A 22,090-nucleotide genomic window follows, 5' to 3' on the forward strand; every position below is an offset into this window, starting at 1 on the left:
CCACCCAGGCATCCCAACCCTGGGAATTTCATGTTTGGGACTCGTGTGGGTAGAAAGGTGATAAAGATATGATCTTACATTCAAGGATCTCACTCAGCCTTAACAGCACAGAAGAAAGGTCTTTCAGGGTAAAGCAGAGTGGAGGCAGGGATTATGCAAGAAGCAGTCTGGCTGACTGCAATGGGCATCTGAATTCTCCCTTCAGTATGTGGGAGAGGTGGTGGTTAAGCGCCATAACTTCACGTGGCACTGGTCTTCTAGGGCCCTGATAAAAACAAAACATCAATTTAGAGTCCTAACAACTTGTGACTGGCTCTCTCCGTGTCAACCTGCTTCTGACCTTACATGTGACAGTATTTACGCATACATTGTCACAATGCATGTGCATGCTTCCACCCACTCAGTCATCTGGGGAGTCAGAGGGCGCATGGATCTGGATTTATATAAACACAGGCTATTCAGCATAGCTTTTCCTTTTCATTCAGGCTAAGTCTGAGAAGCCATGTAAGGGTAGTATAAAGTACAAGGCATTTCTTTCCAGATTTCCTTACCATAAGCACAGATAATATGTCTATTTTGACATTAACAGTTAGCTTGGTGAAAGTTCAGTAACAGATGGAAGAAATATTCCTTATTACATTAAAATTAATACTAATTATTACTTGGCATTTTTCTACATTAATAAGCAGGTGAGGAATTCAAGTCAATACCTATAATCAGGGAAAATTTTCCTTGTTCACTTTGAAACAAGCAACCATGCTCTTCATAATTGTTGCTGTCCTCCAAAGTTTGGTGTCTGTATGTTCCTGCTTAGTACTCCTTGAATCGATATACTTTATTCCAAAGGAAAGAAAGATAAGATAAAGAACTGAGTATTTTCCAGATTATGATATAACCAAAAGACATACAACATTAAAATTTTATTCAAACCTTCAACAAATCTCTATTTAACAATTTCTCTATGCTAAGTATTATGCTAGGTACTGGTAATACAGCAGTGAATAAAATGGGTAGACTTTGCCATCATAGAACTCAAATTAAAGACAAAAGTGTTGGAGAGGGAACTAGGATTTGTGGTAAAGAATGAACCTAACATCCTTTGACAAAAAAGGTGGAAAAGACAGAATCAAGGAGAAACTTGTACAGTCTCCTTAGAAACAAAGGGCCAAGTAAAAGAAGGTGTAGGCAGGCAAGTCTGTATCTAGAGAAAGAGGGCTAACATGCTATGATATTTAAGGTTGAAAAATGTTAAATGGCCTTGTACTATTTTGCTCACCAACATGCACAGTAAGCCAGCTCTGGGCACCAAAGAACTAGCTTCATGAATACTCCATGTGTTATATGAAACTCTACTTTCCAAACATGAAAAGGAAAAACCACAAAGCTGGATTCTGAGGGTTATATATTAAAACCAAACAAACCAGTTGATATTTGAAAACGTGTAGATGGCTCTAATTCTATTCGATGACTTGGAATCATATATAGAGTGGCTTTAAAAAAAAAAGAAGGGAAATATGGCTCTTGCAAACAAAGCTCCCTTCCATGACCTCAAATGTACCAGAAATGAATTTGTGAAAATCTCATTTGATTTAAAATCTTCTATCAGCCCTCATTAACAAAAAAGAAATGTGAATGGAAACATAAGTATTCTCCTATATGTAGATGATATTATTATCACAAACTAGGAATGGATCAAGTAAGCAAATGGCTCACTAATGACTGCTGGAAAGAAAGATTCCATACCAAGTTTCAAAATAAAAATTTTTTAAATTTGGAGTTTTGACGGCTTTTTTTTTCAGTGTTAAAGAAGACCCAGAATAACTGAAAAAAATCTTGACCCAGTCCACAAGCAGCTATACCTCCAGCAGTAATAGTGACAATTTATTGAGCTCTCCACAAAGTACAGTACTTTAGACATCTCATCTCACTGAATCCTCCTATCAGTCCTCTGAGGCTCAGGTAGTCATCATCCCTCAGCTCCAGGCTGGAGCACATGCTATTATTGGTCACATCGGTTTCAATTTGAGGATGTCAGTCGTATCCTACTTCAATTGACTGCTGAAGTTGCAGAGATGAGCTGCATCCAGGTGTTTGTCAGGGAGGAGAAGCTCAGTAACTGTAGCTCATACCATAACAGAAACTCCACTGAGAGAAGTGGTAGTTCCAGAGGATAACCTGAAGGGAGTGCAGTCTATTCATTCCTTAGTCAACTCCATACATCTTTGATTGTGCAACCCTATAGTAAAACATGTTGGAACCCGAACTTCTCCTTGCCCCACCCCATGGCCTTGCTTCTCAAAGTGTGGTCTGAGGACAAGGGGCATCGGGATCACCTGGGAGCTCATTAGAAATGCATAATTCCAGACCTTGCCCTAGAATTACTAGATCAGACACTGAACTTTAATAAGATCCCAGGATGATGTGTGTACACATTAAAATTTGAGATGGTTTGGGGGCACCTGGGTGGCTCAGTCGGTTAGGCATCAGCCTTCAGCTCAAGTCATGATCCCAGTGTCCTAGGAGGGAGTCCCACATTGGGCTTCCTGCTTGGCAGGGAGCCTGCTTCTCTCTCTCCCTGTGCCCTGTTCATGCTCTCTTGCTATCTCACTCTCTCTCTCAAAGAAATAAATAAAATCTTTAAAAAGTTTTTGAAATGGTTTGTATGTAGCTACATAAAAATGCATTAAAATGTATAATGCACTTATTTTTAAAAATTAATGTTACATTCATAATATATGCAGTGTAAAGCATGCAGAACAGAACACTTAAGAGTATGAGATGAGATAAAGATGAACAATATTTTTAAATAAATGTTATTTTATTTGATTATATATAAATTTATCTCTTATTTGAAACATATTGTAATAAATATTTTAGTGAGAACAATGTGACAGACTATGCCTCATTAATTTTGAAATGATGGTTTAACATTTTGGAATATGGAGTTCATTTTAAACTAATGCTTGTCTCCAATGGATGTCATAGCTGAAAATGACACCTCACAAAGACTCATAGATCTAAATGGCTGCTATATGACCTTAGCTGTGCTCAGTAAAGCACATACTAACTTTTCGGTCTCACTCTGCAGTTATGCAAAGATTTTTGTTAAAATTTGGCTATTAAATTTCCACTTTCCCTGACATCAATCAGTGGCTCTTGTCTACTAAAATATTTTTACAAATGAGCTCAAGCTATTGAAGTTTTAGGCCAATTTTAGATGTCCCATTACATTTTTTTTCTTACAACTGGGTAAATTGGTGTCACACACAGTTCTCAGCATCAAAATCACAAGATGATGAAAACATTTTCAAATATTTATTTTCAAAATGCTCCTTCTATGGCATGTTTCTTTGAAAAGCACTTTTCTCATTCACCATGAAAAAGTCATCATTCCTTGACAAATAAACTGAGTAAGGACAACAGAGTCAATCTTTATGTTAGAAATTAATAAAATTATCTTTCATATTTTAAGATTAAAAATTAATATAAACACTAGTTCTAATGGATCATGTTTGCCAGCTCATAGAGTACACACATCCCACATGAGAGACCATACTGTGTAGCAATTTTTCCAAACTATTTTGAGTATGAAAATCTCTTTTCTTTTAAAGATTTTATTTATTTATTTGAGGGGGGAAGACCTGAGAGGGAAGGAGAGGGACAAGCAGATTCAGGGCTGAGCATGGAGCCAACATACAAGTCCATCCCAGGAGCCTGGATCACGATTTGAGCCGAAAACAAGAGACAGTTGCTCAACTAACTGAGCCACCCAGGCACCCCCAAAATCTCTTTTCTCAGAGATTAGGAACCTTTCTTAAGGTAAGAACTTTTCTCTGGCTTCCACCATGATAGTAGCTGTACTTTTTGTATTCATTGGTTGAGAAAACATTTAAAATCTTTTAATTCAGTAACGTTCTCTTAAAATTTTTTCAAATATAGGGACGCCTACACGGCTCAGTCAGTTAAACATCTGCCTTCAGCTTAGGTCATGATCCCAGGGTCCGGGGATGAGCAGGGAGCCTGCTTCTCCCTTTCCCTCTGCCATTCCCCCTGCTCGTGTTCCCTCTCTCTTTTTCTCTCTGACAAATACATAATAAAAAAAAATAAAATCTTATAAAAATAAAAAGAAAATTTCAAATACATACAAAAGTATAGAATGGTACAATCAATTCCATATACCCATCACTCCATTCAACAACGATAAATATTCAATAACACTTTAAAATGGTTTGTATTTTATTACTGTCCACACACATAAAGATGCATCTTTCATTCATTTTACTGGTATCTTTGGTGTTCATATGGATATGGTGATTCCTTCCAGAAATATCTCCATTTTCTACCCCACCTACAAGCATACAGAGGAGCAAAGCGTTGGGAATTGCTTCACTTTAGAGTCTAAAAATTTCTTGATTTAAGCCAGACCGACAGGTGGTAACATAACTTGAATGGCTTCATATTGGTCCCCACGGAATTATTTTCAGTGAATTGCTCTGTTTTGTGATGTCAGTGATTTATATTAAGGGGGTGTTTTAAAAAAGCGATCTTATGTAATAGTTACTGTTTACTATGGGTGTGTTTTTGTGGGTGTCATTCACTATACTACATTTATCCAGAAGGCCTCAGTGGAGGCATTTCTCTGCAGTCTTGGTATCAAAAAATGGTCATGCTTTATGTGAATGGTGGAGTAAAGCAGACTGTCCTTATGACTGCTGATGTTGTATTTTGGATGTTTTTTTCTGAAACACATCATCACTTTAATAATTTAATCTATTTCTGATTTGTTGGAGCTGTTCTAAAACAACTTCTTACTTTGTTGGGTTCTTTTCCTTTCCCTCTTTCCCCTCTTATCTCTGTGGAAGTGCATAGAATGGTCAGAATTGAAAAAAAAGAAAGAAAACAGTTGTAGGTCAGATTTTCCCCAGCCCCGACATCAAACTCCAGAATTCAGAAACCTTTACAGTGCTGGGCTTAGATGTGGTTTTGCCAGTGAGTTAATATATGTATTCAAGTATGGTAAATTAACATCTCTCAACCAGATCTGGGCATATTTGATACTTCAATAAGAACTTTGGGCTCTTTGTCATTTTAATACATCAGCCTGGAAGATAACCTGTCTGGCAAACAGTTATAGCAATACACATAAATTTAAATAAAAATGGCTCTATGCCCAAAGCTTTTACTGTCACAGGTAAAGGAGGCTCTTTGTAAGTGTTCATTACCTCCTTCTCATAATAGAAGCCTAGGAGAGCTAACTCCCAGGACTGTTTTCCACATCCTGGGGTTCTCCAATTATTTCAAGGAGTATCAGGAGAATGATACAAGTAAGATTCTAGTGCAGTTCAATTTTTAAATGCATGTGTCATACATTTTTAGGAAAATATAATGAGATAAACTCAAATAAAAGAAACAACAGTTTTCAATTCTAAAATATCTGGGGGGTTATTACTTTAAAACAAAATTACCACAAGAGTGGATCCATTATAAGCTTTGGTTCATTTCTTTCTCCTCTGCCTTCCTTGGCTTACAGGTAGGTACAATGATGTTCCCAGGACTGGGTTTTATTGTGACCCTCTATGTTGGGACTCATGGCTCCTCCTCTGTAGTGTTCTTATACTCCATTCTTACAGCCTGAGAACTCACCTTGTACACCATTTATGGTAGGATTGTCCTCATTTTAGCTCACTACAGAAGTTACTTACTACTTCAGTCACCTCCTATGTGTGTGGCTCAGACTTGCCCTTACCATTTGGTCCCACCATCTTCTCAGGCACCTTCTTTCTGTTAATTGGTGACAGACCTTCTAATGGCCACTGCTAAATCTGCCTGAACTTCTCTACAGGACTCTTTTTTTTATTGTTGGGCCCAGCTTCTGTCTCTGCTTACCCTACTGGAGTATAAATAATATGTTTCACCAGAGAATCTTGAAATATGACTAATAACCTGGAAATATGATAACAACAAACACATAACTTTCACTATATGCTGGCATTACTCTTAGTGCTTTGCAGATACTAACTTATGCAAGCCCCATAACAACCCAGAGGGAAGTACTAGTCCTATCATTCTGATTTTAAGATTTATTTTATTTTATTTTTTTTAAGATTTTTTATTTATTCATTTGACAGAGATCACAAGTAGGCAGAGAGACAGGCAGAGAGGAGGAAGCAGGCTCCCCGCCAAACAGAGAGCCCGATGCGGGGCTCAATCCCAGAACCCTGGGATCATGACCTGAGCTGAAGGCAGAGGCTTTAACCCACTGAGCCACCCAGGCGTCCCTCATTCTGATTTTAAAAATGAAGAAATTGAGGCTTATATTGGTTAAATACATTGCCCAAAGTTATCTGCTAATGGAGTAGAACGAAGATTTTGTTAAATCACTTTTTTGAAGTGTGATTGACATCCAAAAAGCAGTAGACATTTAATATATTGTAACTTTAGGGGCACCTGAGTGGCTCAGTTCATTCAGTGTCTGCCTTCAGCTCAGGTCATGATCCCCATGGTCCTGGGATTGAGTGCCACATTGGGCTCCCTGCTCGGTGGGGAGCCTACATATATATCCCTCTCCCTCTGCACGCCACTCCCCCACTCATGCTGTCTCTCTCTCTCTCTCTCTCTCTCTCTCTCAAATAACTAAAATCTTTTAAAAATATATTACAACTAGATATGTTTGGAAATAAGTATATATTTTCAAAGCCATCTACTATCAATACCAAAAATTTAGCCACCACCTCCAGAAGTTTCCTTCTGCCCCTTCTGTTTTGTTTTTCTTTTTGTGGTAAGAACACTTAACAAAAGATCTACCTCCTTAGCATAATTTTAAGTGTACAATAGAGTATTGTTAATCATAGATCCTAAAGCAGATCTCTAGAACTTATTTATTCTGTATAACTGAAACTTGTACCCTTTGGCCAAAACCTCCCCATTTTCTCTCTCTGCCCCCCCAGCTCCTAGCAAGATTTAAACCCAGGTAGTCAGATTCCAGAGTGTCAGCCTTTATCTACTTCTCTATGGTCCCCCACGGGATAGAGGATACATCCTCCTATCTTAGGGGAGCAGGACTTTGAAATTAAGAAAAACATTTCTATAACAAATCTGTTCTGTTTGTCCTGGGAAGAGGTATATTAAGGACAAAATAAGATTAGTGAGAACAGGATGCCAAGGGCCGGGAACAAGCTAATCCAGCTAATCAGAACTTGGAACACCTAGTCCCAATGTCTTCTCACAATGCAGAATGCACAATGCCACTGTGCAAATTATGTAGCCACAAAGTACAGAACAAGTTTTATAAATAAATAAACAGCTAAAAAATACATTATACATAAAACACTGGCACATAATTCATGGGGATAATAGCATGTTTACAAAGTATATTAAATACACTAGAGTGGGTACTTGGAGTGGAAGAGAGGAATTAGAATAGAATCATGGAAGAAGGAAAAACAGAGTGACAAGGAGAGAGAGAGAGAGAGAGAGAGAGAGAGAGGGGAAGGGAGGGAGTCCTTGCCCGGAATGACAATGAACATTTACTAAGAACTGAGAAGTATGATTAACTCAATTTTCAGCTACCTGAGGTCCAAATTCAACAAAAAAAATTTTTTTTCTGCAGTGGAATCCTTTGCTCTTGAAGTTACTCATAGATTTCCAGGATGGATGTATAGAGTTTCTGCAGGACTAAAATCTAGGAGGTAGCCCTGTAGGAATGAACCTTGTTATGGTTTTTGCTTTATTAGGAAATGACTAGGCTATTCTTTGCCTCTTCTTTGCAGTTATCTGTGAAAATAAACTCATACCTCATGCCATCAGTGTGTGTTAGTATCAGTTTGTGATAGGTTACTTTTTAATAATTTCATGGAGATAAAATTCACACACAAACAACTGACCCATTTAAAGTATACAATTCATTGGGTTCACAGAATTGTGTGACCATCCCCATGATCAATTTAGAACATTTTCATCACCCTAGAAAGAAACCCTGTACCCATTCCCTCACCCCCTCCCTCTCAGCTCCAGGCAACAACAAATCTACTTTCTGTCTCTAGGAATTTGTCTCTTCTGGACAGTTCATATAAATAGCATCATATAAAATGTCATGTTTTGAGACTGGCCTCTTTCCCTTAGCAAAATCTATATATACATTTTATACTTGTAGCGTTCTTTTTTAAGAATTTTATTTTATTTTATTTTCAGTGTTCCAAAATTCATTGTTTATGCACCACACCCAGTGCTCCATGCAATACGTGCCCTCCATAATACCCACCATCAGGCTCACCCCACCCCCATTCCCCTTCCAAAACCCTCAGTTTGTTTCTCAGAGTCCATAGTCTCTCATGGTTTGTCTCTCCCTCCAATTTCCCCCAACTCACTTCTCTTCTTCATCTCTCAATGTTTTCCGTGTTATTCCTTATGCTCTGCAAGTAAGTGAAACCATATGATAATTGACTCCCTCTGCTTGATTTATTTCACTCAACATAATCTCCTCCAGTCCCATCCATATTGATACAAAAGTTGGGTATTCATCCTTTCTGAAGAAGGCATAATACTCCATTGTATATATGGAACATATCTTCTTTATCCATTCATCCATTGAGGGGCATCTTGTTTCTTTCCACAGTTTGGTGACTGTGGCCATTGCTGCTATGAACATTGCCGTACAGATGGCCCTTCTTTTCACTACATCTGTATCTTTGGGATAGATACCCAGTAGTGCAATTTCAGGGTCATAGGGAAGCTCTATTTTTAATTTCTTGAGGAATCTCCACACTGTTCTCCAAAGTGGCTGCACCAACTTGCATTCTCACCAACAGTGTAAGAGGGTTCCCTTTTCTCCACATCCTCTCCAACCCTTGTTGTTTACTGTCTTGTTAGTTTTGGCCATTCTAATTGGTGGAAGTTGGTATTATAATGTGGTTTTGATTTGAATCTCCCTGATGGCTAGTGATGATGAACATTTTTTCATGTGTCTGTTAGCCATTTGTATGTCTTCTTTGGAGAAATGTTGTTCATATCTTCTGTCCATTTTTTGATGTGCTTATCTGTTTTGTGTGTGTTGAGTTTGAGGAGTTCTTTATAGAACTTGGATATCAGCCCTTTGTCTGTAGTGTCGTTTGTGAATGTCTTCTCCCATTCCGTGGGTTGCCTCTTTGTTCTGTTGATGGTTTCCTTTGTTGTGCAGAAGCTTTTGGTCTTGATGAAGTCCCAAAAGTTCATTTTTGCTTTTGTTTCCTTTGCCTTTGGAGACATATCTTGAAAGAAGTTTCTGTGGCCGATGTCGAAGAGGTTACTCCCTATGTTCTCCTCTGGGATTTTGATACATTCCTGACTCACATTGAGGTCTTTTTATCCATTTCAAGTTTATCTTTTTGTATGGTGTAAGAGAATGTTCGAGTTTCATTCTTCTATACATAGCTGTCCAATTTTCCTAGCACCATTTATTGAAAAGACTGTCTTTTTTCCACTGTATATTTTTTCCTGCTTTGTCAAAGATTAGTTGACCATAGACTTGTGGGTCCATATCTGGGCTCTCTACTCTGTTCCACTGGTCTATGTGTCTGTTTTTGTGCCAGTACCATGCTGTCTTGGTGATTACAGCTTTGTAGTAAAGCTTGAAATCAGGCAATGTGAAGCCTCCAGTTTTGTTTTTCAATATTTCCTTAGCAATTTTGGGTCTCTTCTGATATCATACAAATTTTAGAATTGGTTGTTCCAGCTCTTTGAAAAATGCCGGTGGAATTTTGATCAGGATGGCATTGAAAGTATAGATTGCTCTAGGCAGTATAGATATTTTAACAATGTTTATTCTTCTGATCCATGAGCATGGAATGGTCTTCCGTCTTTTTCTGTCTTCATCAGTTTCCTTCATGAGTGTTCTGTAGTTCCTCGAGTACAGATCCTTTACCTCTTTGGTTAGGTTTATTCCCAGGTATCTTATGGTTCTTGGTGCTATAGTAAATGGAATTGATTCTCTCATTTCCCTTTCTATTTTTTCATTGTTAGTATACAAGAAAGCAACTGATTTCTGTACATTGATTTTGTATCCTGTGACATTACTGAATTGCTGTTTGAGTTCTAGTAGTTTGGGGGTAGAGTTTTTGGGTTTTCCGTATAAAGTATCATGTGATCTGCAAAGAGAGAGAGTTTGACTTCTTCATTGCCAGTTTGAATACCTTTTATTTCTTTTTGTTGTCTGATTGCAGTTGCTAGGACTTCTGGTGCGATGTTGGTAGTACAACAGTGGGGAGAGTGGACATCCTTTTCGTGTTCCTGATCTTAAAGGGAAGGTTGTCAGTTTTTCCCCATTGAGGATGATATTTGCTAAGGGTTTTGCATGAATAGATTTTATGAAGTTGAGGAACGTTCCCTCTATCCCTATACTTTGAATCATTTAATCAGGAATGAATGCTGTGTCTTGTCAAAGGCTTTTTCTGCATCAATTGAGAAGAGCATGTGGTTCTTGTTTTTTCTCTTATTGATTTGTTCTATCACATTGATTGATTTGCAAATATTGAACCACCCTTGCATACCATGAATAAATCCCACCTGGTCATGGTAGATAATCTTTTTAATGTACTGTTGGATCCTGTTAGCTAGGATCTTGTTAAGAATCCTAGCATCCATATTCATCATGGATATTGGTCTGAAAATCTCCTTTTTGGTGGGGTCTTTGCCTGGTTTGGGGATCAGGGTAATGCTGGCTTCATAAAAAGAGTCTGGAAGTTTTCCTTCTGCTTCAGTTTTTTGAAAGAGCTTCAGGAGAATAGGTGTTATTTCTTCTTTGAATGTTTGGTAGAATTCTCCAGGGAATCCATCAGGTCCTGGGCTCTTGTTTATTGGGAGGTTTTTGATCACTGCTTCAATCTTGTTACTAGATATTGGTCTATTCAGGTTGTCAATATCTTCCTGATTCAGTTTTGGAAGTTTATACGTTTCCAGGAATACATCCATTCTGTCTAGGTTGCTTAACTTATTGGCATATAACTGTTGATAATAATTTCTTGTTATTGTTTCTATTTTCTTGGTGTTAGTCGTGATCTCTCCCTTTTCATTCATAATTTTGTTAATTTTGGATCCTCTCTCTTTTCTTTTGGATTAGTTTGGCCAATGGTTTATCAATCTTACTGTTTCGTTCAAAAAACCAGCTTCTAGTTTCATTGATGTGTTCTACTGTATTGCTAGTTTCTATCTCATTGATCCCTGCTCTAATCTTGATTATTCCCCTTCTTGTGTGTGGAGTTGGTTTGATTTGTTGTTGATTCTCCAGTTCTTTAAGGTGTAGAGACAGCTGGTGTATTCTGGATTTTTCAGTTTTTTTGAGGGAGGCTTGGATGGCTATATATTTCCCCCTTAGGACCACCTTTGCTGTGTATCCCATAGGTTTTGGACTGAGAAAATTTAAGGGGGGGTTTCTATAAAAGAAGAAAGAACCCAAGAGTGTCATAGAACAGAAATTTACAGAGACAATCTATAGAAACAAGGACTTCACAGGCAACATGATATCAATAAAAACATATCTTTCAATAATCACTCTCAATGTGAACAGCCTAAACACTCCCATAAAATGGCACAGGGTTGCAGATTGGATAAAACAATAGGAGCCATCCATATGTTGTCTACAACAGACCCATTTGAAACCTAAGGATACATCCAGACTGAAAGTGAAGGGATGGAGAAGCATCTTTCATGCCAATGGGCCTCAAAAGAAAGCTGGGGTGGTGATTCTCATATCATATAAATTAGATTTTAAACTAAAGACTGTAGTCAGAGATACAGAAGGACACTACATCATTCTTAAAGGGTCTATCCACCAAGAAGATCTAACAATTGTAAATATTTATGCCCCCAATTCAGGAGCAGCCAACTACCTAAGACAACTCTTAAGATAAAGAGTCATATTGATATGAATGCATTAATAGTAGGGGATCTTAACATGACACTCTCAGTAATAGACAGATCATTCAAGCAGAAAACCAATAAAGAAGCAAGAGCATTGAATGACACATTGGACCGGATGGACCTCATAGATACGTACAGAACATTCCACCATAAAACAACAGAATACTCATTCTTCTCAAGTGCACATGGAACTTTCCCCAGAATAGACCACATACTGGGTCACAAATCAGGGCTCAACCAATAACAAAAGATTGAGATTATTCCCTGCATATTCTCAGACCACAATGCTTTGAAACTAGAACTCAACCCTTAGCATAATATTTTTGAGGTTCTTCTATGTTGTAGCATATATTAGTACTTTGTTCTTACTTATTGGTAATGATACATCTTTCAGTTATTGAATGATATATCCAATTATCAAATAATATTTATTTCACTGTATAGATATACTGCTTTTGATCTATTTTTAAGTTAATGGACATATTTTGGGCTATTATGAATAATGCTACAATAAACATTCCTGTACAATTTTTTGTGAGAAAGTGTTTTTACAGTTCTTTTATGTATATACCTACAAGTAGAATTGCTGAGTAATTTAGTAATTCTATGTTTAATGTTTTGAAGAACTATCATACTGTTTACTACAGTGACTGCAGCATTCTGTATTTCCAACAGCAGTGTATGAAGGCTCTGATTTCTCTACCTCTTCACCAACACATTTTATTATCTGATTTTTTCATTATAGCTATCTTACTGGGTGTGAAGTAATATCACATTATGGTTTTGATTTTGCATTTCCCTGAATATTAATGGTGTTGAGTATCTTCTTTTGTGCTTATTAGCTATTTGGATATGTTAGGGAGGAAAAATTCCCCTCTATCCCTCAATAATTTTTCTGGGTGGTCTAAGAATTAAATTGGAATGAGACAAATTAACAAGAAAAAAAAATTTAACTTTTTACCTATTGGAACCCAACATACATGACAGTTTCAAAGACAGAAAGTTAAAATGAGGTATATTTGCCATTCTAAGCTAACAAATAGGATAGATGCCTGGAGCCTCAAAGGGGAGGAGAGCATTTCACATGACAATAGAAGAAGAGCAGATGTTTGGTAATTAGATGTTTGCCCTGCCATACAAGTGGATCACTCTGATAAAATTTATCTCTGGTAATGACTCTTACTCTGAGAAAAACCCCGGTTTAAATTCTTCTAGATAGTGAAGGAAGGGGTAAAATTTCCCTTGAGCATAAAGGGTCTCCATTGCCTTCAGCTCAGAATAGTCTACATGCCTATGTGGCACATTCTGAGGAGACTTGTTCTGAACCCCTTCATGTCTTTGGAGACATATCTATTCAGGTATTTTGCTCATTTTAAAATTGGGTTCTTTTTCATTTATTATTGCATTGTAAGAGTATTTTATATATTCTAGCTGTAAGTCACTTATCAGGTACACTATTTTCAAATATTTTCTCCCATTCTGTGGGTTACCTTTTCACTTTCTTGATGATAACTTAATAGCAAACAAGTCTTTAATTTTGAAGAAGTCTAATTTATCTATTTTTTCTTTTGTTGTTCTTGCTTTTATTATCATATATAAGAAACCATTGCAAAACCAAGGTCACAATTTTTTACCTTTTCTCCTAAGACTTTTTATAGTTTTAACTCATATTTAGATCTATGATCCATTTGAGTTAATTTTTGTATTTTTTTGGTTAGGTATACAACTTCATTTTTTCCTTGTGTATATCCAGTTGTCACAGGACTTTTTGTTGGAAAGACTATTCTTTCCTCATTAAATTATCCTGGCACCACTGTTAAAATTCAGTTGACTATGAGTGTAAGGATTTATTTCTGGGTTTTCAATTCTATTCCATTGACCTACATGTCCATTCTTATGCCACTACCACACTGTCTCGATAGTCATACAGTAGCTTTGTGGTACGTTTTGAAATTGGTAAGTATGTCGTCCAAATCTGCTCTTCAGTTTCAAGATTTTTTTTTAGCTCTTTGGGTCGTTTGCCCTCCCATATCATTTGTAGCATCAGTTGGCCAATTTTTGCAAAGAAGCCAGGTGGAATTTTGCCAGGGACTGTATTGATTTTGTAGATCAATTTTAACAATATTAAGCCTTCCAATTCATGAACACAGGATCTCCTTCCATTTATTTCTTTCAGTGAAATTTTGTAAATTTTTTTTGAAATTTGTTTTTTTTTCTATTCAATGTTTATTAAAGGTTTCAGTCAATGTATTAAGGCAAGAAAATAAAAATTTTTAAAAAGGTACAAACATTAGAAATAAAGGAATAAAATGCCATTTTTAAACTTTATTTAAAGATTTTTTGTTTATTTATTTGACAGAGAGATCACAAGTAGGCAGAGAGGCAGGCAGAGAGAGAGGGAAGCAGGCTCCCTGACAAGCAGCGAGCCTGATATGGGGCTTGATCCCAGGATCCTGGGATCAGGACCTGAGCCAAAGACAGAGGCTTTAACCCACTGAGCCACCCAGGTGCCCCTAAAAATGCCATTATTAACAAGTGACCTAATAGTGCTCATAGAAAACCCAGAACAACTGCAGGTAAATTTTAAATTTGTTTCTAAGAATTTTACTATTTTTGATACTATTTTAAATGGAATTATCTTCTTAATTTCCTTTTTGGGTTTTTCATTGCTAGTGTATAGAAACAAAACTAGTTTTTGTGTGTTGATCTTGTAGTCTGTAAGTTTGTTGACCTTTTTTATTGGGAAAGCTTTCCTTAAATTTTTAAATATACAATATTATGTCATCTGTGAATAGAGATCATCTTAATTCTTTATTTCAAATACGGATGCTTTTGTTTCTTGTTCTTGCCTAACTTGCCTAATTTCCCTGGTCAGAACTTCCATTACAATAATAAACAAAAGTGGAGAAAGTGCATATCTTGTCTTGCTCCCAATCTAGGGAGAAAGCATTCAGCCTTTCCCCATTATGTATGAAGTTAGATGCACATTTTTCATAGATGTCCTTTATCAGATTGAGGAAATTCCCTTGTATTCCTAGTTTGCTGAATTATTTTTTTAATCATGAAAAGGTATTCAATCTTGTTATCTAAAGATGATCGTGTGGTTTTTTTCCGTTTTTTCTCTAATATAGTATGTTTCACTGATTGATTTGCATATGTTTGGCCTTATATACCTGGGACAAATCCCACTTGGTCATGGTGTATAATCCTTTTTATATATTGCCTGACTCAGTTTGCTAATAGTTTGTTGAGAATGTTTGCATATATATTTATAAGGATCATTAGTCTGTATTTTTCTTTTCTCATGTCTAGCGGACTTTGGTACCCAGATAGTAATATTGGCTTTATAGAATGAATTGCAAAGTATTTCTTGTTCCTCTATTCTTGAAGAATTTGTAAAGAATTGGTCTTAATCTTTTTTTGAAAGTTTCATGGAATTAATTAGTGAACCATCTGGTTCTGGGCTTCTCTTTCTTTCTTTCTTTTAAAGCTCCCACATAGTCTTTTTTTTTTAAGATTTTATTTATTTATTTGGGGGTGGAATGAGCAAGGGGAGGGGCGGAGGGAGAGGGAGAAGCAGACTCCCCGCTGAGCAGGGAACCCCAGATGGAGCTCCAATCCAGGACCCTGAGATCATGAGATCATGACCCCTGAAGACAGATGCTCAACCAACTGAGCCACCCAGGCACTTTTCTTTTGGGCCTTTCTTTGTGGGAAGCTTTTTGGTTACTAATTTTTTTTCCATTTTATTTATTTTTTCAGCGTAACAGTATTCATTCTTTTTGCACAACACCCAGTGTTCCATGCAAAACGTGCCCTCCCCATTACCCACCACCTGTTCCCCCAAACTCCCAGCCCTGACCCTTCAAAACCCTCAGGTTGTTTTTCAGAGTCCATAGTCTCTTATGGTTCACCTCCCCTTCCAAATTTTTTTTTTAATAAACATATAATGTATTTTTATCCCCAGGGGTACAGGTCTGTGAATTGCCAGGTTTACACACTTCACAGCACTCACGATAGCACTTACCCTCCCCAATGTCCATAGCCCCCTCCCCCCTCCCAATCCCACCTCCCCCCAGCAACCCCCAGTTTGTTTTGTGAGATTAAGAGTCATTTATGGTTTGTCTCCCTCCCAATCCCATCTTGTTGTACTAATTTAATCTCTTTACCTAGTATAAACCTACTCAGATTTTCTATTTCTTCTCTTTTTTTCCTTCTTGAATCAGTTTCAGTAGTGTGTGCCTCTCTAGGAATGTGGCCGCTACATCTAAATTATCTTTTTTTTTTAAGATTTTATTTATTTGACAGAGAGAAATCACAAGAGAGGCAGGCAGAGAGAGAGGAAGGGAAGCAGGCTCTCCGCTGAGCAGAGAGCCGATGCGGGACTCGATCCCAGGACCCTGAGATCATGACCTGAGCTGAAGGCAGCGGCTTAACCCACTGAGCCACCCAGGCGCCCCTAAATTATCTTTTCTTTTCTCTTTTGAATGGTGACTAGCTCCATGGGCTTGGTGAGCCTGTGGGAGTTAAAGCTGTGTTCTCAGGGTGTGGAACCCAGACTGCATCTTTTGGAGAGAAGCTTGGACTCCAGCTGGCTTTGTCCACTGAGTCCTGGCCCCTGACTGTGCTGGAGCACATTTTCAGTGGCTGCAGCTGCAAGGTTTCTTAAAGGCTTAGACTTAGCTTTGGTCTTCCTATCTCTACCTCCAATCCACTATGCCTAGAGATCCATCTTGCCAAAGCATGGCTGGGCTGGCACCATGACATTGTCCTGCTCAGACACCTTCAGTGGCTGCCCTCTACCCATATCATAAAATCCAACCCCCTTTGTTGGGGGCCATTTCCCGCTAGTCCATTCTGGGAACTGCATCCTCCACCAGGTGTGGGGTTTCACTCTTCCTAGCTCCTATCCCATCTTCTGCACTGTGAACTTGTGGTTTCCAGAGCCTGTGTTGTACTTCCTCCTCTTTGCTTAGCCAATCACGTCCCTCTCCCGAGGCTTCAGCCCCACCACGGCAAAGGCCCCAGCCTCCTAGGAATGCTGAGCACTTCTCTCGGGGCTAATCATTTGGCACAGGGCAGAGAGCGATTGTCTCGTCACAGCACTTGTATTCTTGGCTTTGACTGTGATTTGTTCTTTTGTGGGCATAGCTTTGTCTCCCCATCTTTGTGGGCATAGACCAAGCCTTGTGCTCCTTTTGAGCTCTCAGAGGACCTGACCCAATGCTGGGTGATGACTAGAAAGGAGATGGGCCCAGGCTGCCTTCCCCTCCTTCTCTTAGCTCCGCACAGCTCTGCAGTCTCTGATGATTGCTTTGTTTTCAGCCCTGAACCTCCCGCTTTCCATCCCCTTTTCTTGTCCTTCACTAGAAGCTCCTAGCACCATCCAGTAGCTTGCTTTTATTAGTCATTTTGATGGTTCTTCCTTGGAACCTCTTCAGTTTCTCTGAAATTAGTCAATCCAGAGGCAGCCAAGAAAAAAAAAAAACCTGGGAAGTCAGAGAAGTTTGTCTTTCAAAGGATCCTCCCTCCGATGGGTTTTCAGTGTCTGCTGTTGAGTCAGACAGCCATTGTTTTTGCTAACTCTCCCCTGAGATTAAACTTGACTGAAAGAGGTTTGTAAATGCCCTTCTCTAAATTAAAAAAAAAAAAAAAACCTTTTGATTGCCCAGCGAGATCCTCTGAGTTCCAGACCCTTGTAGCTGGAAGCTGGGACAAAGCGATTGTTCTAAGACAGAAGTGCATTTCCTGGGGATCAAACAGGGGTGATGGGAGCTCATCTTTAGAGAAGGAAGTCTCTTTCTTTGTCCTGGTACTAGAAACACACCTAAAATAACACATTTTAAGAGAGAAACTAACAAATTAGAGCTTGCTCGGAAATCCGTGCTCAGATACCAAAGAATCATGCTAGACTCTTCCTTCATGACCCACATCTAGTCCTGTGCATTCTCCTCTCCTCCCTCTCCTTATAATTGAAATATGAATGTTTGTGTTTTCCCTGCCTCTGTTTTCCCTGTTTCCCTCTGTTTTCCCTGCCTCTCTCTTCTAGACCCCAAACCAATCACCCTACTCAATAGAGTCAGGACTCTTTACAAAAGCAATTCTGATCTTTAGTAAAGTATCAGTTTTTAATTCTTTACTGAAAGCCTACACTGTTAGGGACACCATGCTCCTCCTCTCTAGTACCATTGTCACTCCACCCCTATTCCTCCCATAATAAAATTCAGGCCCTTTCTGCCTCTCCACTGTCAAGGGACCCTTCTCTGAAAGAATAACATTTCCTGGGCTTCCTTCACTGAATTATTCATCTTTGCTGCCTGGGCATGACAAAACTTCTTATTAAAAGCCCTGGGTGGCAGTGACCTGTCTGGCCCCAGCTCCCACGGCTATCTGGAGACAGAGCCAAGCAGAGGAAGAGGTGTAGTGACAGGGGTGAGAGCATTCTCGAGAGGGCCCGTGACAGGGAGTCTCTGAGACCCAGGGAGCAGGAGGGTGATGGGACACACGGAGGCTCTTCTCTATGGCGTGACCACTGTGCTGGTCTACTGTGTCATCCTTCTCAGAAGCTTTGGAGAAACACAGAAGCCTGATTCCATCATGCTTTCCAGCCTTAGAATCTTGCAGTGCTGAGGAGTCAAAGAAAATCCAGTCGTGGGATTGAAGAGAACTCAGCCTCTGTATAGGCTGTTGTACTCTGCTTGGCTGGGTAAAGTAGGGCAAGTTATCCCTGTTGTACCTAGAGGGATGAGGCCATGTGGGGAAGAGAACCAGAATGGAGGAGAGGAGACCTAATTTCTGGTTCCGGGTCCGGCATTATCTGGCTGTGTGACCCTGGGCACATGGCTTGACTTCTCTGTGTCTGAGTCTTCACTTGTACAAAGGAGGAAGTATATACAGTGTAGTGATTCAGGGAGTGGGCTCTGGAGCCAGACTGCCCCGGTTCGCCCCAAGTCAGTCTCTCCAGAGGTACATGACCATGAAAACCTGTGTAGCCCCACAAAGCCTCAGTCTCCTCATCTGCAAACTAGGGACAATAGTGCCTGCCTTCAAAGATTGCTGAAATGCATGTACAGGAGACAGCACACATCCTTAAGAAACACTCAGTAAATGGTAGCTATGTGTCTCTCAGCAGAGATCCTCATTCTCCAGAGTCTGATCTGTTGAATGGTGACCTTTCAGGTCTTTGTGTCAGATTGACACAAATTGCATGTGATTGCATAAAAACTCGCATGTGAACCTCCTCATTTTCCAGGTGTCCTTGGAAATCTTGCTGTGGAGAACCATGCTCTCAGGCTTCACAGACACATGCCCGTGACTCTACATATGGCAGGGTAAGGGCTGTGGGAAGGAAAAAGAATTTCCCTCTACCCTTCTAGGCTCCTGACTGAGAACTACCCCCCACCCCCAATAGAAGACAGATTGTTGGGTCGTGGCTCTGGCTCCCGGGAATGCAGGAGGAACAATAGAAATGACTGCTGGGCTGCCATCTTCCAGCCTCTTCTCCCCCCCCTTAACCCTTGACTCTCCCACCAAAAGGATGTATGCCCAGGTCACATCTCCACAGGTAACCCAATACCTATGCAGGAAACAGGAGCATCAGGACTCCCCCTATCACCTTCCCTCCCTTCCAATCACCAGATACCTTACCATGTAGGGGTGTGAATCCATGCCCTGCCTTAGCCCGATAAAACACTCCCCCAACCCACTCCCGGTGGGACTTCAGAGTCTTGGAACCTCACCTGAGAGTGCCGACCTCCTCCTGGCACGACTTTCCTGGCTCCCCTTCTCCTGAGCCCCGACACTTCACCGGAGAGTGTCTTTAATAAATCTTGCCTTGTGCCTACCTCTCCTGGTGTTGTGTTTACCTCGCCTGTAAAACCTTACACAGATAACCAAGAGAAAACTAAGCAGACACTTAAAAACATGTATACTTCCTGCGTATGTAGGACAGACCCAGGAAAATTGAGTAACTCCCCCAAAATGGTCCAAGCCACCACCTTAAAAATACCATCTTTAGCTGAAGATGGAGGAAGATGCTGTCTGGGGGGAGGGAAGTCAGTTATGGTAGGTTACCAGGCAAAGCACAGTCAACAAAGGTCGGGTGTTACACAGAGTGAGGTTGTTGTCTTCCCCACGGATAAGAGTTTCTAGAGATTTAGTCATCCTTCTCTTCCTTGTACAGAGAGGGAGACACCCCTACAAATGGAGATTTCCCTTGTAATGTTAATATCTCTTACAAAAGGGTAACTGGTACTCAGTTTCAGAGCTTCTCCTGTCTGCTCTTTCTTAAAAGGAACCAGCTAAGATAATCCTCATGCCAAAGGGACATGTTTTGGGGTGGCAAATTCTCCTCCTCTTCAATGCCCACCCTCAGGGAGCTAGAGGCTGGGTAGGCCAGGCATAAGGACAACAAGTCCCAGGGCCTGTCCTCCCCTGGCCTCCAGATACCCAGCCAAACAGCTGGAAACGTGGCACTCCCCCTGGCCTCTTACCCCAAACCTGTCTGCCTTGGCTTCTCTGTTTGCTTTCCATCGGCAGAGTGACCTAGGATTCTGCTAAGAGACTGAAACCTAGAGCAAGGGGCCCAGGCCCTGCTTTGTCACCTTTCAACCCCATTAATGGGGTTGTGAGCAGCTCTGCCAACAGAGCATCTAGGCCTGGCCCCAGAGAGGATGGCCACTCAGCAGTGTCCTCCGGGCTGGGGCTGTCACCAGTGCCTCCCCATCCATACCCTCTTTTATTCATTCATTCATGCATTCAACTCCAAAATATGTAGCTGTCACTTATCCTGTGCCTGGCCCTGCCTTAGGTGTTGTGGGTACTCAGCAATGAGGAAAAATAAGCAGGGGCCTGGACTTCATGGGGCTTACAGTCTAGTGAGGGGAGCAGGGAGGGCTTATGAAGAACCACACAGATGGATGTGAGATTACAACTTGTAATCAACAGAAGAAAATAAAGAGCAGGATGTTGTCCATGCCTATACGATCCAGTAGTAGGCCAGGAAAGGACTCCAAGGAAGGTGGTGTGTAGGCCTGACCCTGAGAGAGAGAGAAGGCACCAGCAGGCAAAGAGAGAGAGGGAGATGGGTGCAGGAGGGTGGAGTGTGCCCCTGCCCCAGGCCCAGGCCCAGGCCATTTCCAAACCCTTTGCCTTGGAGGAGTCTGGCTCTCTGGGGCTCGATGCTTGCTGGCTTTCACTTGTCAAACAGACTCTCTGACTGCTGCCATTGACTCTTCTCAACACCAACTCTCAGACCACGTGCATCAGAGCTGGCCAGAAAATTCAGTAAAATGTAGATGCCTGGGCCACACCACCCCAACAGAGACCTGGATTTAGTGGGTCGGGTTGGAGCCCGAGAATTTGCATTTTTAACAAGAAACATCTTGTTAAAGATCTTTAACAAGATGTTTCTGCCATAGGTGGCCTGTTGCTCTGTGGATGATTCTTAGAAAATGTTGGCCAGGTACAATCTAGATGCCTTGAATAATTGGCATGTTTATTGTTATAGTCACTGGTCACTTGCCTCTAGGCTGCTCATTCACACTCTTGCCACGACCCGTACTGCACATCATTGGAGTAATCACACTATAACACAAACCTGAGCTTCCTGCCTCTTTGCCTAAACCTCTTCTCTAATTGTATATTATTTTCAAAATACATCCACATTTCTTAGCTGGTGTTAAATGGTTCTTTGTGCTTTTGCTTCTGCCTCAAGGTTTGTTCCTGCTGCTTCCACTTACTTTTCTCTTTTTTTTCCTCTTTTATTAACACATATTGTATTATTTGCCCTAGACATACAGGTCTGTGAATCAACAGGCTTACACATTTCACAGCACTCACCATAGTACTTAACCTCCCCACTGTGCATAAACCAGCCATCCTATCTCTACCCACCCACCTCCCAGCAACCCTTAGTTTTTTCCATGAGATTAAGAATCTCCTATGGTTTGTCTCTCTCAGGATCCCATCTTGTTTCATTTTTTCCTTCCCTACCCTCCATGACTCTCTGCCCTGCCTCTCCATTTTCTCTTTTCATCTCCATACCTCAAATAGTGTTTGGTGCAGGGTAGACCCTGGATGAATATTGATTTACTACTACAAAAATGATGGGCTTAAACATGCCTTATTTTGCTAAGGGAGCTGGGAGATTTCAAGTCATGAAAATAATACCTGTGAGAGATAAAGCTGTCTTCAAATA

The sequence above is a fragment of the Meles meles genome, chromosome X, assembly GCF_922984935.1.
Source record: "Meles meles chromosome X, mMelMel3.1 paternal haplotype, whole genome shotgun sequence".
Taxonomy (NCBI): Eukaryota; Metazoa; Chordata; class Mammalia; order Carnivora; family Mustelidae; genus Meles; species Meles meles.